At 50.6% G+C, this 15661-nt stretch overlaps 1 protein-coding gene across 3 annotated transcripts in view; it reads right to left on the bottom strand.

The window, feature by feature from the left end:
* Nucleotides 1–15661, bottom strand: part of NT5DC3 (5'-nucleotidase domain containing 3) — a 1183405-nt gene that overhangs the window by 903342 nt on the left and 264402 nt on the right. The gene's annotated exons all lie outside the window — the stretch shown is intronic.

The following is a 15661-nucleotide window of genomic DNA, read 5'->3' as shown; positions in this document are numbered from 1 at the left end:
ACTACTTCAGACCCCATCTGCCAGTACCGGGCTGCAGGGGTGAGGTATGCACCCCATCCTGCTCCCCCACGGCGCTCAGATCCGTAGCAACTAGGTGTGCAGGGGTGGCTGTGTGCGCCGAGACAGAGAGCCTCTCTCCCATGCCCCAGCGCAGAACTGCTGGGACATACGATTAACAGGCACCCGCTGGGGGCACGTGGTATCCACTTCTATCCCGCGGCTCAAATGCACTGGAAGGCCGGTGGATACCGGAGATAAGCATGAGGCAGGCACTCGGGATCCCAACCACTTTGAAGGGTCTCAAATACATACAAACAGCATAACTGCTGTCTACAAACTAAAACTTTACGCAAAGGCAGTGCAGCCTACTGGGCAACACGAGAAACGGCGTTATGCACCCTGCGCTGGCAATCAGGGCATTACCCACTAACGCTTCTCAAATAAATATACCATAATGGTGTATGGCATGGCTACCAGACCCCCTGCGGATGGGCACCAGGGGAACACCGGCTGCATGTCATAGGGCCAATGGATATACAACTGCGACAGGCTACTACAGGCTGGGGCACCCACCCATCAACCTCACTTCAGTGGTGGCATATGAGCTACACATAAGCCTTGGAAACTGGGACAAACTCTCTCCTTGGGGGAATACTACAATATGCAAAGCCTGATAGTCCACACAAAGTTAAGACATTACGCGTCTCGCTGATGTAGACATAGCAACCATTTGGGCACATCAAGGAAGTCGTTTTCCCCGCTGTCTGACGGCTAACGCTACAGGAACTGTAGGAAATGTAGAACATACACTACATCCCCTTGCAACACATCCAGCCCGACGGAAGCGTCCATATGAGTGGCCAAGAAGACATGGTGATGGTGCTGATAACTTGACAAGCAGCCTAAGTGATAGTCAGGCTATCAGCATAGCCAAAGAGCCCAGTGCAAGGTGGAAGGGGCGGTACTCTGGGCCCCCTGGCGGACTCCTAGTAGCTGCAGTAACCACAACCTGAGAGGGGGGGGGCATGGTAGATATATCTAGTGGCAACGACGAAAAAGGAAATACCGCTTCAGGTTCCACCACATCGCTTCAACGCCGGTCTGCAAGGCAACACACCAAAATGGATGTGCAAAATCAGCTGCAGATATTCCTAACCGAGATGAGAGCGATCGGCCACAGTACACAAGAAACCAACGTCACAGGGTTGGAGATCAAACGTGACATTCAGGACATGCAGACTCACCTCAACGCTCACGCAGAGCACACTACAAATAATGAGCAGAAAATGAGCACTCTTGAGGATAACAGCGCAGTAGCCGCCACCGATCTGGATGGCCTCATCAAGGAAGTGCAAACCCTAGGGATGAAAGTCGAGGATCAGGAAAATCGCTCCTGCCGAAACAACCTTTGAATCATCGGCCTCACTGAACTAGCTGAGGGCCTGGACCTTGAGGCGTATCCATATCGGCTGTTCCAAGACCAACTGCATATTCAAGTCCTGTGCTCCTACACCAATGAAAGAATCCACAGAGCGCTGATCCCGAAACCAGCAGAAGGAGACCGCCCAAGTCCTATAACAATGCGACTCCTCAACTTCCAACAATAAGTCGCTATACTTCATGCGTACACAGCGGTAGGCGTGGTAAGAGCAGAGGGGACAGAAATCCGGATCTTTAATGACTACTCTATGGCAGTTTCACGCCAGAAGAAAAGGTTTGCCCCTCTGTTTACAGCACTTAAAGGCACACCATACAAGTTATATCTGAAATTCCCGACAGTCTGGTGCATTCTTCTGGATAAAACATGGTACTCATTTGACGACTCAGAAGACGTATGGCGCCTGTTGAGACAACAAGACCTAGTATCTACGGACTATTGATACCATACCATGATTTATACCATGATACCGAGAAAGAAAGCTTGGCCCGCCAATCAGATGCCCCACCATGGCGGCTCCAGCAACAGCGACGCCCATGGGCAGGCGGCAAAGCACAGATAGTCGGCCTAATGGTCCCAGTTGTACGGATCACCTACTGCCACCCTGATGTGCCCGCTCGCCTACCGCTTTAATCCACCATATGGTGCTGGATAAGGCTGATGCAGCGAGGCGCACCTGGGGAACTACCTCACCATGTGAGAATCTGTCCAATCAAGACACCGAACCCTGTGGCGCTAAGCGAATAAAGCCAAATGACAAATAGCGCTTTACCCTGCCTTCTGGCGGGTACTGGACCCTCGGCTCCATTGACGGTCACTGAGGGGCTCACCATCAGGCCCAGAGGTAAAGGAGATTTAGCCGTTTCTTCACTTTTACATTCCCCAGTGCATGGGCAGTTAAGTAGTAGTATTGGGACACTGTGTACACGTCCCAATGTTTATTTTACTGTTTTGGCCTCTATGTTAATAGCCATGTTTGACATGTTACTTGTTGTACCACATACACACACACATGCCGAGACCAGCTATGATCCCTCATGACATGGATACATCCTACTCCCATCGGCCCAAACTGCTGCACGATGGCATCACACAGTTATGGCTGATCTACGCTTTATAACTCTTAATGTGCAAAGTTTGGGGCCTCCAATCAAGCGACAGCAGGTCCTTAACCATTTGGGAGACACACAATGAGATATCGCATTTCTCCAGGAAACTCACCTTGATATCCATGAATCAGGAAAACTAAAACAGGGTTGGTTCGGGACAGCAGTCCACTCGCCCCACCGGGATAATAGGGGCATCTCAATATTAATTCACAAACGGCTCTCGGTCCAGACACTGCACACTGTCATCGCCAAGGATGGTAGATATGTTATGATTCAAGGCCCGATCCTACAACAACCCATTATCCTCAAATATTTAAGCCCCAACCGAAGACACCTTCTTACTTTACACAGGTAATCGCAAAATGTGCACCGTTCACAGGGAAACTCACATTTATTGGTGGCGACTGGAATACAAACCAAGATATAACCCTGGACCACCAGGGTGCATTACTATCAACCCCTCCCACCCCACGCAAACGCTATACCCTGCTCACACTAATGACAGATCTAAAACGGATTGATAAATGGTGACATCCCCCCCCCCCCCTGCCCACGCCTTTGTCAGAATTTCAAATTTTTCCTCTAACTGCCACAAGTCATGCGCCATACTGGACAATTGGATAGCCCTGACGAGTATCCTTCCACCAAGTCCATCGATGCTCAATCCTCCCAATGATGGTGACTGATCATGCACTGGTGCTCTTGATCGTTGAGATAGCAGACCAACCACCGGCTAGGCCATCGTGGCGCCTGAATCTAAGATCACTCACATACCCAGACTTCACTAAGAAACTAGAAGACGACACCAACCTGTTACGGCGTACTAACCTAATCCCAGGATACTCTCCCGCTACCTGCTGGGGCACATTTAAAGGTTTCCTTAGGGGACCATTTATATCACGATGGGCCCATAAACTAAAGGGGTGGAGGGAACGTGAAAATGGGCTCGCACCAGACATTGCACTATTGGAAACCTAGCATTAACGGACCCGCAACCCCACCACATATACACGGCTCATTAGACTCAGAGGGGAACTTAGGCAAATAACAACACAGCGAGTGCAAGAAGTCTTTCACTAGTTGGTCACAGACCTACTACCAAGACGCTGACAGACCCCTACACATAATGGCGCTCAGCCCCCGTACCAGACAGGCTTCTCAACAAATTATAAGTATTCGGGACAAGGAGGGAAGGTCACTTACAGACAAAAAAAGGACAAACGATTTGAGGAATTTTATCGCAAACTATATGCCAAGCCCACTCACCTCTGAGAAAATCACAACGTTTCTCGCCTCACCCCACCTACATTCAATCAACGACTCACAAAAGACAGAATTAGGGAAACCAATACCATCAGAAGAAATTACCCACGCCATTGCCTCATTATCTGGAGGGAAGGCATCTGGCCCAGATGGCATACCAATAGATCGCTATAAAATAATGAAGGACCGTATTGCCCCAATGCTTGAATTTGATTTTGCTGAGGCATCAGCTAAAGGTCATCTACCGAACTCTATGATGGGTTCCAATATTATCGTTTTCCACAAACCAGGGCCTGACCCCGAAGACTGTAGATCCTATCGGACAATTTTGCTTATTAATGCGGAATCCAAGATTCTAGCAAAATGCATAGGATGCAGAATCAACAAGCTACTCCCTAAACTTATACATAAGAACCAGACCGGCTTTATTGTAGGCCACCACTCGTTGAATAATGCTAGATGACTCCTGCATGTCCTCGCAGGACAAGAAACCCCAGATGAATTACTTTTAACAATTGATGCCGAAAAGACATTTGATAAAAGTAAGATGGGACTTTAGGTGGAGCGCCCTCATGTTGGGTTCACACCGGCTCTAATAGGGCTTATACGATTACTCTATACTGACCCGAAGCCTCAATAACTACGACTGGAAACTCCTCTGATAAATTTAACCTATACTCGGGCACAGGACAGGGGTGTCCCGTGACCCCTCCCCACCCCCTCCAGTATGCATGGTCTATAGAGCTGGAACGGTGTGATCAGAGGAGCATTGCATGTCCTTATACACGGATGACCTACTGGTCTGTGTCTATGCACATGTACAAAACCCCTCAGTATCACCCCCACGCTTGTGTCACCTACTACAAAAGTTGGGGCCCATGACGGGATACAAAGTGAACTGGTCGAAGTCAGAGGTCCTCCCTATCAGACCTGAAATTCCCCTTTTCGCCTGCAGCAACACTCCATCATACATTTAGTAATCCATATTGCCCCTTCCATCCGGGAACTTGTTAACTTAAACTACACATCCACACTGACATAGATAGTCGAGGATTTCACTAGGTGGAACACACTGCCACTGTAGCTGATGGGACGCATTAATGCTTTCAAGATGAATTCGCTTCCAAAATGTATTTATCTTGCATTAATGCTTCCATGCGCTCCCTCGTTGAAATTATATGTGGATTTGGACAAACAATTGTCCAAATTCCTATGGAAGGAAAAAAGGTCAGGATTCAGTTAGAGATCCTACCAGCCTCCAAGAATGATGGTGGCCTGGCGGTACCGGGTTGACGCACTTACCAAGCCGCCCAAATATGCTGGGCCCAAAGATGGCTCCACATAACCGACTTGGCCAGCTGGCGTCAAATTGAACTTTGGCTGATGTCGCCATATATGCCAGCTGAAATTCTGGCCATCCCCTGTAGCAAGCTGCCTGAGAACATCAAACCACACCCACTGCTCGGCCCAACACTAACCCAACGCTTAGAATGAGGAGAATATTATGAGCGGTGCTCATAATAATGGTGTTCTACACAAGCACTGAAAATCCCTAAAGCCAGAAGTCAGAGTAGCTGATCTGTATGTTGAGGATGAACCAACGGGGTTCTCAGAGGCCAATCAAATACTAAAGCTGCGACGTACATAGTGGATGCACTACCACACCATACGCCGAGTTATCAAAGCGCACACTACCAGACAGACATTAAAAGATACCCACTCGGCAGGTGAACAGGAAATGGGACGAAAACCTACTGAATATCCGCAGATACGCTCAATTTACACCATCTGCACCCCTAACACCACCAACCGCAATATTACCCTGTCAGCACAATGGTCCAGTGACTTAAACGCTTCAACCGACGCAGTACGACTACTTTGACAGTATCCCTGCCATGTCCTGTAACTTACGCAATAGAGAAATCCAATATAAGTTAATCCAACAACTTTATTAGACCCCTAGCAAACTACAATGCATGGGTCTGGTACGCTCCTCCCCGCATGCTGGTGCCATTGCGGCGGACTAGACACCCTGGGCCATATCATGTGATCATGTCCGGTTATACTGAAGTATTGGAAGGAACAAGTTACTTACCTGTAACTGTTCTCCAGCTTGGGTCTGGTATGGATTTGCATGCTCATGAATATTCTGTCGTCAGGCTGGGAATCCTCTGTAAAGAGAAAATCAGATTCCGTTTCGTTTCTGAACTGTCTTTCTCTTAATAACCACTCACTCGTCTCTGGGTCATACTGCCCCCAGCCAATGACTGCCCTCTACCTAAGCCCCTCCCCTGGCAGCCATCTTCAGATTTGGTAGCACGTAAAGTGGCAGAAGGACCAAGAGAAGAGCTGCAGAGGGGTAGGAGGGAGGGTTTGCATGCCAGATACGTGCTGAAGAACAACAGTTACAGGTAAGTAAATTGTTCCTTCTCCAGCATGGGGGCTGGCATGGATTCACATGCTCATGAATACAAGAATACACAGCAGTACACACATGCACAACCACGGGAGGTGGCAAGGCTCAACATTAAGCTAACCCCTTCACTAGGCCCACCTTCAGGCGAACAGATTGCGCAGCACTGCCTGGCCGACACTGGACTCCTCCCTGGAATCCCGGATGACGCAGTAGAATCTCGTGAAGGTGTGGGTCTACCTCCACGTAGCAGCCCTGCAGATGTCCAGCAGGGGCACACCAGAAAGGAACGCCATGGTAGCAGCGATCGCTCGGGTCGAATGGGCTCTCGGACGGCCGGGCAACAGTCGGTTTGCCAACCGGTAACAGTGCATGATGCAGCCAGAGAACCATCTGGAAATGGAAGCCTCGAGAGGGCCTATCCTTGGTTCACAGGTCCAAAGTTCACAAACAACTGTGACGTCTTCCGAAAACTCTTCTTGCGGTCCACGTAGAACTTCAGCGCTCTAGCTACATCCAGCGAGTGCAAAGTCCTCTCGGCCGGCGACGAAAGCGACGGGAAGAAAACAGGTAACATTAAGGGCTTGTTGAGATGGAAGTCCGACGGCACCTTGGGCATGAAGGAGGGGTGCGTCCTCAGCACCACCCTCGGCTCGTGGAAAGTCAGGTTTGGAGGCTTGCAGGAGGGGGCCCGGATCTCTCCCACTCAGCGCCCCGGATTTCTGGTGTAGCGGGAGATAGCCGCCAGATGGATCTTGGAGGCATGGGCCAGCCCCACCTTGGCCAGCGATAGCAAGTACGGCAGCACTTGAGGGGCCGTAATCCGCACAGGGTTAATCTTCTGTGCCCGGCACCAGACAGAAAACCTCTTCCATTTGTGTCCATAGCACTTGAGAGTTGATGATGTCCTGGCCTTTGCAAGCACCTCCTTGCAGTCCGCCGGGATATCGTACCCTTCAAACTCTAATGCTGCAGGAGCAAGGCCTGCAAGTTCAGCAACCCCGGGTCGTGGTGGAGGATGGTGCCTCCTTCTCTGGCGAGGAGATCCACGTCCGTCGGCAGTTTGACTGGGGGGGACGCTGACATGTCCAGAAGGTCCGGGAACCAGATCTGTCTCGGCCATGCCGGTGCATCGAGGATCATCTGGCACTAGGACCATTTGAGTTGGTTGATGAGTCGCAGCAGTAACGGCAACGGTGGGAACGCATACAGAACAGGCTGTCCCAGGAGAATGAGATGGCATCGCCCATGCTCCCCGGCTGGTGAAACCTGCTGGTGAACCTCCGACACTTGGTGTTCGTCGCCGTCCAAATAGGTCGATCTGGGAATTACCACATCGTTGGAAGAGTAGATCCACTTGATCCTGATGCAGTTCCCACTCATGGCACGAGCGCAGCTCCCTGCTGAGTGAGTCGGCAATGGTGTTCTTTATTCCTGCCAGATGGAAGGGTACCAGAAACATCCCTTGGGCGACAGCCCAGTGCCACAAATCCTGGGCTTCCTTGGATAGGGCTGGGGATCTAGTGCCTCCCTGCTTCCGGATATAGAACATCGTGTTGGTGTTGTCGATGAAAATCCTTACCACCTTGCCCTTGAGGGACAGGAGGAACGACCTGAGGGCCCAGAACACGGCTCGGAGCTCCAGGACACTGATGTGTAGTGACCTCTCCTCCGGGAGCCAAAGGCCTCTTGCGTGAAGATCTTCGGTGTGCGCTCCCCATCCCTCCAGGGAGCCGTCTGTCATCACTGTCTCCTGATGTGCCGGAGTATGGAAGTCCATACCAGCTGCCAGATGCGTGCGGTTGCCCCACCACCGGATCGCTTGGCGGAAGGTCTCGTTGAGCGAGATCCTGTCTTCGAAGTTGCCAGCCGCTTGCATTCAACGGGCGTCGTGGAACTCTTGCATTGGACGCATCCATAGCCTGCACAGGCGCACAAGGTAGATGCACAAGGACATCATGCCAAGAAGGGACTTGATGGACCTCACACTGGCCACGTCCATGGTAGACAGCCGTTGCACCTTGCCCAGGATGGCCTTCGTCCTTTCCTCCGACGGAGAGGCCAATCGTGCCACTGTGTCGAGCCTGGCTCCCAGGAACAGGGCGACCTGCGACGGCACCAAGTGGGATTTCGCAAAGTTGATCGAGAAGCCCAGATCCGTAAGCAGTTGGACGGTCTTTGCTGTGTGCACAACGGCGAGTTCGCTTGTCCTTGCTCAGATGAGCCAATCGTCCAGGTAGGGGTAGACGTGGATCCCCTGCAGGCGCAGCCGCGCCGCCACTGGTGCTAGTCACTTAGTGAATACCCTGGGCGCCGACTTCAATCCAAAGGGAAGGGCCTTGAACTGATAGTTCCGCCCTTGGACAACGAATCTCAGGAACTTTGGATGTCCTTTTAGAATGGGGATGTGACAGTAGGCATCCTCCAAGTCCAGCAACAATAGAAAGTCGCCTTCCTCTAGCTGTCCTAGGACGTGCTGGAGGGTGACCATCCGGAACTTCTTGGGACTTGAGGTACTTGTTTAGACGACGAAGGTCCAGGATGGGTCGCCAGCAGCCGTTCTTTCTTACGAGAAAGTATTGTGAGTACACTCCGGAGCCCCGGAGCCTCTTTGGCTCCTTTCTTCAGCATCGCCCTTACTTCCAGCAGCAGTTGAGGGACGTGGTTTTCCTTCCTGGCCACAGGTGGAATGCGGGTGTACTTCTTTAGAAACTCAAGAGTGTGCCCACGGGCGAGGGCATCCAGCACCCATCGGTCGGTGGAGATGGACTCCCACACGCTGACGAACTTCGCCAGCCGGCCTCCCACCGGGGTGCTAAGGTGGGGGATCGACCTACGGCCGGTTCAATCCTGCTTGGCAGCGGCCTTGCCACCTTGGCCTATTTGGCGACGAGATCCTCCTGACTTGCCGCATCCTCTGTAGGCCTCCTGCGACGAGGAGCGGGCCGACTGGCGATACGTCGAGGAGCTGCCGCCGAATCCTTTCGAGGCACCTTGCTTGCCTCTGGAGTTCTGAAAGGGCAGTCGTCGTCGTTGCAGAACACCCAAGACCCGAGCCGTCTCAGTGTCGGCCTTGATGGCCTGCAGTGACTCGTACACTGTCTTGCCAAATAGGTTGTTCCTGTCGAAAGGCATGTCCAGAACTCTGGTCTGCACGTCTTGGCGGAAATCGGTTGCCTTGTGCCAACCACCCGCCAAAAGGCAAACGCTGTGTCAGCAATGTCCGTGGACACCATTATGGCATGGTCCGATGCCACCTCACCTTCCTGTAGGATCTCCAGGGCCTCAGCCCTCTTGTCCCAGAGGAAGTCCAGCAGGAGAGCAATCTTAAACCATAGCTCCCTGTCGTAGCGGTCCACAATTGCGAGGGTGTTGGCAGCTTTAATCGTCGTTGCCGCCGAGATAACCCGCCGTCCCATGGCATCCAGTTTCTTCGTCTCACGGGGAGGTTAAAGCCGTCGCCCCCGCCGCTTTCTTCTTGGCTGCCGCGGAGACGACCAAATCCGGGGTCGGCTGCGCCCAAAGGTAAATGGGGGTGGGATCCGGGACCCGGTACTTCTTCTCGTACCAGTCTCTCTTGGCAGGGGTCGTGGACGGGTTCTTCAGGAGCGACAGCCCCTCGTCCCAGATGTCGGCAAGTAATGGGACCAAGAGGACCGTCTTCCTCTTGGCCTCACGCCGTTGGTAGAGGAAACCTTCCTTCTTCTGTTCCTCGGGGCAGAGCTGGAAGAGCTCGGATGCCCTGGCAATCATGGCATGGAAGGAGCCAATTTCGTCGGGCGCGGAGGCCCGAGGAGGTGGTGATGGAAGGCACATCCCGTCGTCACCACCGTCGTCATCCGTCTCCGTTCCCGTGTCATCCCTCGGATCCGGGGAAGGAGAAGAACGCTGCGAAGGCCGTGAGGGTTGGAAGAGGGGGGGGTGCATGAATTCTCCTCCGCTTGCTTGGAGGGCTTCCCGGCGGTCCAGGCTCAGCTGGATCGTCCGCTGGTGGTAAGGGCAACCTTGTCCTTATCTCCGTACACAAGGCCTGGATCGCCATCAAGATAGCTCCCGAGTTGTCTTGTGGCTCAGGCACCAGCTGCGATGGGTGCGACGGTTGGGGAGTGGAATCCTCCGCCTCTATGAGCTCCTCGTCGGCACCACTGTTGCTTTCTTTGTCCGCCTCGTTGGGACGCCTCCCGTCAGACCGGACCTCCTCGAACTTCTTGTTCAGGATGTTCGCGACTCCAGCCAGCTCCTCTTCAGAGGCTGTATCTGTGTTCGTGATGGCCACCGGGCCCCCCCCCCTCTTTTTCCACCAGGGGTTTCATGGGGGTCTTATCGATGGGCTGAAAAGAGGATTCCCTCTGCGGTGGCAGGGAAACTCTAGGCCCTGAGGTTGCCTCCACTGGGGTAGCCTCCACAGGCTTCGCCAGGGCCGGCACGACTCCCTCGATAGAGGCCTTAGCCGGGTGAATCAGGGCCTTCATGACTTGAGGCCTTCACATTGGGGGGGTCACAGCCTCGCTCCCCCTCGGCTGTCTGTCGGGATCGACCGGGGCTTCTCCCTAAACTTACACAGGGTTCTCTGATTTCCTCTTCCGAGCCAGAGCGTTGACTCGTGGTTGATAGCATCGGTGAAAGCGCGCCCTGCCTGGCAGCCGAGGAGCCCGACCGATCGGTGCTCCCGGTGCCCGCAGACTTCCGGTGCTTTGCCTTTTGTTGGGCCCGGTCGCCAGAGCGCCCTCAAAGGTCTTAGAAGACCGCTCTGACTTCTTCTTCTCACCTACTGCTGGGCTCTTCCCTTCCAGCCAGTTGGTGAGGTGGACACGCTGATCCTTCATAGTCCCTTCCGACATGTTCTTGCAAAACGCAGTCCTTCTCCACGTGCGTTTTGTATTCGTGAAGGCAGTAGAGGCATCTGGAATGCTCATCCTCCTTGAAGACATTTTGCAATCCGCATCCAGGGCAGCTCCTGAACAGCTTTCATCCGGGCGTCACATTTCCTTAGTCCTGGGCCATGTCCACGCGGGGTAGTCCTCAAAGATCTTCCGGAATCCTCCAAGAAGTGAAACTCGATGAGAACTTCGCCTTTGAGGGGAGTAGAAAATTCCGAAACGGGTCCCTGTTGATCGGAAATAGAAACGGTGGAGCTTGAGGCTCGAGTGACTGAAAAGAAATAGATTAAACTCTTTGAAAAATCGCAAAACCCAGTAAAAGCTCGAGAGCTATAGCACGAGGACTGCCACGTGCGGTAAAAATCTGAAGATGGCTGCCAGAGGAGGGGCTTAGGTAGAGGGCAGTCATTGGCTGGGGAAGTATGACCCAAAGACCAGTGATTGGTTATTAGGAGAAAGACAGTTCAGAAACAAAACTGAAACTGATTTTTTCTTTACAGAGGATTCCCAGCCTGGCGACAGAATATTCATGCGCATGTGAATCCATTCCAGACCCCATGCTGGAGAAGCATATTCATGAGTTGATATCCTGAGCCCCAAACATCTCCATTGACTTTTCCCCCGGGCCATGCTCTTTGGTACGAACGACACAGACTGGCATGCAGACCCTAATGTGAGGCACCTAGCTCACGCATTATTTTTGGCACACAAGCTGTTAATTATGCATCGGAAGACAGCTGGATCCCCTACCAAACAAGCTAGCCTAGGTTTGATTCTTAAGTTATGTTCATTAGAATGTGCAGGTATGCGCAGGCGAGGCAGAACCTCACAAGCGGAACAAATCAGAGAACTGATGGATGCTTACAACAAGTGATGCGTGGGAATGCATATGGTATATCTGGCCCTATATTACAACCTGTGGGGGTTAATCGCTGTATATAGATGCCATTATAGACAAGGTCACTTGTGAATGCAAGGGGGATGGGGATCAGGCCTGATACGATGATGTAGCTGGGGGAGGGGAGTTACACAGGGAAATGGGGTGGGATGGGGGCATCCTTGATAATGGTCTTCTCTTTTGGAGGTTGTATTCTTTTCGCTGGTGAGCCATGTAAATGATCATGTATTGTGTTGACTTACTTGTTTTTTCATCAAAATTCAATAAAAAGATGTTTTTTAAAAATAATTGTCCCTCGGATATGTTATCGTATAAAGGGACAAACAGATTAGTCAGGACGACGCCTTCTGATGTGAGCAAGTTAGACCTACATCCACCTTCTCTTGTTAATACAGAAACATTGTGGAGTGCACACTGCCCTCCTACTACCTTTGTAAGTTATTATTAGTCTGACCCTCTTTCACACACAGACACTGTCCCACATTCATATGCCTTTAAGACTGGGACTAAGAAGAGGCAACTAGGAGTAATCGACACTTCTATATGTGCACACCACTATGGTAGTGAGACAAAGAAGAGGACTGTGAAACACTACTACCATGGTCAGGCATGTCCCACTAATTGGGGTTAGGCAACAGACTTGCACCTGCAGCCAGTTGAAAGGCTTCAGGTGTATTTAAGGACAAACTTGTTAGAGGCAAAGAGATCCGGCTGGGGCAAGAAACCAGCCCGGAGTAAGAAACCTGCTTGGGGAAAATGATTACGGCAACCCGGTATGGAGAAGGTTGGGAGCCCTGCGGAATTCAGAGATGGGTTTCCCCCGCTGAAGCTGGGGGTCACTTAAGACTCCACGGAGATGTCAAACGCAGCAGGAAGGTACAGAAGAGACAAGCACTGCTCGTCTCAGCTCCCGGCGGGTGAAGGGAGGAGCGAGAGGCCGCAAAGGAGAAAACGTAATGCACATGGAGGAGCTGCCAGAGACCAGTGAGTGATGGAGGGAACAGGCACGACGGGGCGCTCCAGAGGCTGGTTTTGGGCACAGAGAGATGCCTACCAGATGAAACCTTATGATAACAGGGTCAGGAGACCGAAGGAAAGGATTGTGAATGCTGAACGAGCTGCAAAGTGTTTCATGCATTACTGAATACCCAACTAAGGAAAGGTTATACAAAGTACATGAAAGTATCACACTAGTGAAATGAAAGTGATGTGCAATTTCGATACAATGAAAGCAAGCAAATAGTATTGAAGGACAATGTGAAAGTATTAACCAAATGAAAGCTGGTAACAACAGCTTAGAAAGCAAATGATAAGCACTGTTGTGAAGTGTGAAATCAAGGCGGTGACAAGGAAAACACACCACAAAGTGAATGGTGTAAAAGTCACGTTTTGGCAGAGGCAAGAAACTACCAAGGAGAAAAAGAACTGTAAGTGGACAATAGACACAGGTTCACAGAGAGAGCCTGTGTTAGCAAGGAAATCCAATGAGAACAAGTGAAAGTAACAAAGTGTGAAGGTTATCGGTTGCATGTCCTGTAGTGGGTGGACCGTGTGGTCCGGAAACTGCGCCTAGAACGAGTAACCACTACTTGGAGTGAGCCAAGTTAAGTTAAGATACTGAAGCTGTTGTGCCCATCAAGTATTAAAGTGATTCAAGAAAAGAGAAATATAAATGAAGTGTTGAAAAGGCTGAAAGGTTGAGAATTTGTTTGGAATACTTATTGAAAGTCAAGAGAACGGACTGTGTTTTGGAAGCTAGAGAGCTGCCTTCTTGGAAAAGGGAACCACTAGACCTTTTTGGAACTGTGTTGAACTTAGGAAAGAGAAGCCCAAGGGCTTTTGGAACTGTTTTGAACTTCGAGAAGGGGCTGAAACGCAAGTCAAAGAGCTGGAAGAAGCTCAAACATTTTTTTAACACTGTTTCTTTGATTGCCGACATCCCTACACATTGTATATCTTTAGTTGTGAGGGCAAGTATAGGTTTTTGGACACAGACAGACTTTTGAGTTGAACTAAATATTTTTTAGAGAAATCCCACCTTAGCATGGGGCAAGTAAGGCCTTACTCAATCTGGACAAATAAGAAAAATACTTCAGAAAAGGTGAATCTGTTGTCTATGTCATACTTGATCCTTCACACTCTCAACATCAAACCTGACCATAAACTGCCATTAACCCCTTAAGTGCCAAGGACGAGGTATCTCGTCTTTGGGATTACCTCAAGTTTGCCAAGGACGAGATAGCTCGTCCTTTTAGGCACTGTGTTTTGTATGATCCCTGAATTTAATGCTTTGGTTGATTGAAAGCCAGTGAACACTGCTTCTCAGTTCAGCGATGTGCAGTTTCTTGGGAAAATTAGTTGCTGTTCTTAGTGCATTGTTTTGATAGATCTGTAGTGTATTGATATTATGCTGGCTAGTGCCTAGGTAAAGTGCATTACAGTAGTCTAACTTGGTTAATACAAGCGCCCTGGCCAGGGTGATGCAATTTTCAGTCATCAGGAAGGGTCTGCAAGCGTTGATGAGCTTACAGGTGTAAGCGGTGGTAGATGCCGTAGCATTGATTTGTTTTCCTAGTGAGAGGGTGGAGTCGAGGTACATGCCTAGTGTTTTGACGTCTTTTGAGACTTTGATGATCTTGCCGTCAATATTGAAGGTGTTTAATTTGTTGTCAAGTTTGAGTCTGGCTTGGGTTCCCACTAGGAGAAGCTCAGCCTTGTCATCGTTTAGGCAGAGCCTGTGTTGAGCCATCCAAGCTTGGGTGATAATGTAAATGTCATTGAGTCGCTGTGAGTCTGTGTCGTGGTTGCCTGTGATTTGTATGAAAATGTGTGTGTCGTCAGCATAGTTGGTATACAAGATACCCAGATGGTCAAGTTTGTAAAAGAGGGGTTTTGTGAATATGTTGTAGAGTGTGGGGGAGACACAGGACCTTGTGGGACCCCACATGCGACAGTCGATGAGGGTGCAGAGGCAGAGCGTGCAAACACTCTGGTTGTTCTGTTCAGAAACGACTGGATACAGGTAATGGCGTTGTTGAGAAGTGGGCTGCTGAAGAGAGATGATTACATAGGGTTTTGTGGTCGACCAGGTCGAATACCGCTGATAAATCAAGTAAGAGAAGGATGGCAAGGTTGCCCGAGTCTTTGATATTCTCAATTTAGGTTACTAGATCTATCTGGGCTGTTTCTGTGCCGTGCCTAGGACGGGATCCTGATTGGCGTAGCCCTAGCGGGTTACTTTCCAGGTGTTGCTGGATCTGCAGATACGCTGCTCTGTCAATGATCTTCAGGAGGAAGGGTACGGTGGTGATGGGTCTACAGATAGAGGGGTTACTAGGGTCGAGGGAAGGTTTCTTGAGGAGTGGCCTGACCCATGCGTCCTTAAGGTTCGTGGAGATGGAATTGGACTTGAAGGAGGCGTTGATTAGTGAGGTGATAAATGGGGCGATCTCCTTCGCTGTTTCTTTTATGATAGGTGCAGGGTAGACGTCGTCCATGCATATGGAAGGTTTTTGGCTTGGTATTATTTCTTCAACTTCTTTGACACTGAGTGAGGCGAATTTGATTAAGTCAGGTTGGGCAGGAAGTGGTGTAATTGCTGTGGGTACAGGACAGTTGTTTGTCAAGTTACCTTTTTTAGTTTCAATTTTCCTTTGTAGG

The sequence above is a fragment of the Ambystoma mexicanum genome, chromosome 12 (assembly GCF_040938575.1).
Source record: "Ambystoma mexicanum isolate Mex_15411 chromosome 12, UKY_AmexF1_1, whole genome shotgun sequence".
Classification (NCBI taxonomy): Eukaryota; Metazoa; Chordata; class Amphibia; order Caudata; family Ambystomatidae; genus Ambystoma; species Ambystoma mexicanum.
Note: the sequence above shows the minus strand (reverse complement) of the source record. Positions and strands in the feature narration are given on the sequence as shown.